Here is a 3423-nt window from a genome sequence, read left to right on the forward strand (position 1 = left end):
AACTTTTTGTAGGAGGTATGTGAAGCAACGGTATAGAAGTAATGCCTGCAATTCAGTGTGACTGGAACTAAAGTTGTAGTCGCATGTTTTGAATGATGAAGGTGATATCTGTCTCCCCAGCACGGTGTGCAGTAGGTCCTCAATAAGTGTTAACTAAATAAATGAATGCGTTAATAAAAACTTTTCTATTAGTCTTTACTTTACAATTTGCCAACAATTTGATCTGGAAAAGCCATGTAACTCGTTTTATCTTTCTTAGCTCACTAATTAGCTGTAATAAAATCAAAAGCATGTGGCTGGGGCAGAAGGGAGGCTAGAAAAAGGAAGTACCTAATAGATTTTTGCTGTGGTCTGACTCCTTCCTATAAGTTTCTGTTTTAAAATAAAATAGATTTTGGAAGGCAGAGACAGGAGAAATCCAAGTTGGAGATTTCTAAATTGCCGAGGCAATTTAGCAATTAGTGAGACATTGTCTCAAATAAAATGAAAATAAAAAATTGGGCGTGTAGCTCATTTAGCTTGAATTCTTATTACTACCATCCCAAATATTTTCCTAATGATATATAAGTGGAAACAAATGGAGATTTAGGGTAGCATGAAGGCAGATAAATGTAAAAAAGCTCACAGTTTAATTTTTAATATGTATTTATTTGATTTTGGTGGGGCTGGATGCTAGACACTCTACCACCGAGTTACATCCCCAGGTCGACATTTTGTAAAATGGTATTTTCTTTTCAAAAAAATTGGAACTAAGAAAGGCAAGAATGGGGTGAGTGGAAGATGTTATTATTTTCTTTTGACTTTTCCAATTGATGATCAGATTCTGGACTGTTTGCTGAGAACAGAAAGAAAACAGGCATTAGAAATCAGAAATCAAAGACTTGCAGCCCATTCCTCCCTCTCCTTTACTGCGGGCAACTTTACTGGGTGAAGGCACTTAGAGACTAGGTCCTGGTAATGGCTTCACCTGCATGTGCTCCTTTCTGTACATTCTCTACCTCTGGGTACAGGATCTTCCCATCAGTTCTAAACCTGTCCGATGCCACTGTACTGCCACTCCTCTCTGATCCAGTAGTGGACTGTTAGTCTGGCTGCTCCAGAGAGTGCAGGGAAAGCTCAGCCTTGTGGCCCCATGGATTGTAAGAGGAAAACAGGTAGATAATGCAAGTGTTTGCCCAACAAAATGCCAGGAGCAGGCAAGATGTCACCTCAAGGGCTTTTCAGTGTCCCCAGGAATCTATTGTACTTGGTGAAGAGACAGCGAGCTGGTGACCAAAGGGTGTCTCTGGGTCTGGTGTGATAGATACCTTGAGAAGCTTTGGTCCACTGTTGTTTTACACCCCCCACCCCGCTCCCCTAGGCCGTGCTCCTCTCCTCAAACCACTAATGGCTTCCTGTCATTCCTAGACCAGAATGGCTCCTGTGTTCTTTTTATCTACAAAAATTAAATCAAAAGCACTTGGTTGGGGCAGCAGAGAGTTACAAAAGAGAAAGTATCCGCATAGATTCATACTACGGCTTGAAACTTTTCTGTAAGTTTCTACAATTTTTTAAAAATTCCTTTTGGGAGTCCAGACAGGATTCCAAGTTAGATATCCGCCCGGCAATTTAGCAACCTTATCTACAAGGTCCTACAAGATCTGGTTCCTATCCTCTTCTCCAATCTCCTGCACACGCTCCAGTTCCCAACGATCCACTACGGTGCGGTGCTGCAGTCCTGGCACCTGAGACTCTCTGCCTCCAGTTGTGACTTTGTTTTTATCAGTAAGGTTTTCTAATCACTATTTAGTTTTCTTCCTGTTCACACTTATTGCTTGTGTTGGTTTTACATACTATAAAGAAAATACATTTTACCTTACTTAATGTCTATTTCTCAGAATGTAAGGCCTAGGAGGATAGGATTTCTGTTCTGTCTTGCTCATCTTTGTGTCCCCAGCAGCTAAACCAAGATTAAACATGTAGTAGCATTTTATTTTATTTTATTTATTTTTTTGGGGGGGTACCGGGGATTGAACTTGGGTCCTTGTGCTTGCAAGGCAGGCCACCGAACCACTGAGCTAAATCCCCGGCCCTTGTAGTAGCATTTTAAATAAAGAATTACTATAAAGATGTAACTCAGTGGATGTAACTCAATGGTAGAGCATATGCCAGTCCCCAGCATGAGCCAGGGGGATTACAGTAACCATAGATTTTCAATCCGTGGATTCAACTAGTTTTCCATGGAAAATATAGTTAGGTCTGTCATGTTTACATCCACATGTGTGTGTACTGTTTTCTTGTCATTATTCCCTAAACAATACATTATAACAACACAGCAATTACATTGTGTTATATATTACAAGCAATCTACAGATGGTTTAAAGTATACTGGAAAGTCTAGGGTTGTGGCCCATACCTGTAATTTCAGTACTTTGGGAGGCTGAGGCAGTAAGATTCCATGTTCAAGCTCAACCAGGGCAACACAGGAAGAAACTGTCTCAAATTTTTATACATATATATTCTGCCAGCCTGTCCATGTCTGTCTGTCTGTCTATCCATCTATCTATGCAGCTAGGCCCAGGATTCAGTCCTTAGGGGTGTTGGGGGAAGGTACTGGGGTATACCTCAGTGTCAGAGTGCTTGCTTGGCATTCTTGGCCTTGGGTTCCATCCCAACAGCACAAGATAATAATGATGCAAATATTATGCTATTTTATTATAAGGGACTTGAGCATCAGAGGAGTTTTGTGTCCATAGGCGTTCCCAAATCCAAGCCCCAAAGATACTGTAACTGCACTGAGAGACAATGGGTTAGAAAAACAAAAGAGGGAAGGGAAGAAGGGATAGAGGAAGAAAGGGAAAGATGAAGGAAGGGAGTAAGGAGAAAAGGTAATAAAGTTGCCTATCTGGGTTAGATATCTTAGGTTTGTTTACTAAGGGTCCCTGAATTTATGTATTTGGTCCAATTCAACAGTCTACTTCTTCGCCTTTTTGGCTCTTCCTTTGCCTCACACTCACTCTGTAGCCTCTACTTGGAGATCCTGTGCCCTTCTGTAGACTGCGGTGTCTACACCGCTCACTCCCCGCAAGCTTGAGCTTTGTATTCTGTATTCACACTGCCTCCCAACTGAGGGCTTAGAGATAGGATCTCTACCTGGTCCTCCAGGTTCCTCTGTGCCTTTGTTCTGAAGCAAAATAGGACAGATTTCAGGCTATTCAGAGTTAAAGTTTTACCTTAAATGTTCATGTTTTTTCATATATTGCTACATATATATTTTCCTTCCAGCAAGAATCAGAATAAAGTTGGCACTCAGGCAGATGTGTAGGAGTGGGAGAATAGATGGGATGGGGACAGGAAGGGTGTCGGTGTCTGTGGTTGCTGAAGGGAAAGGCAGGTGTGACAGACTATACTCTTCTTGCTCAGTGATCTCTCTCTCTCTCTCTC

The 3423-nt window shown here is 41.6% G+C and overlaps 1 protein-coding gene across 5 annotated transcripts in view; it reads right to left on the reverse strand.

Annotated features, from left to right (window-relative positions):
* Nucleotides 1-660: 660 nt before the first annotated feature.
* The window catches only part of LOC104871820 (cyclin-dependent kinase 4 inhibitor B-like), a 27853-nt gene continuing 25090 nt past the window's right edge, over nucleotides 661-3423 (reverse strand). For all 5 annotated transcript variants that reach the window (XM_033759166.1, XM_033759162.1, XM_033759163.1 and 2 more), the window contains exon 3: nucleotides 661-835. The gene's annotated coding sequence lies outside the window, so the exon portion shown is untranslated. The remainder of the gene's footprint in view (nucleotides 836-3423) is intronic.

This window comes from Fukomys damarensis, unplaced genomic scaffold, assembly GCF_012274545.1.
Source record: "Fukomys damarensis isolate Sample0158 unplaced genomic scaffold, DMR_v1.0_HiC HiC_scaffold_36, whole genome shotgun sequence".
NCBI lineage: Eukaryota > Metazoa > Chordata > Mammalia > Rodentia > Bathyergidae > Fukomys > Fukomys damarensis.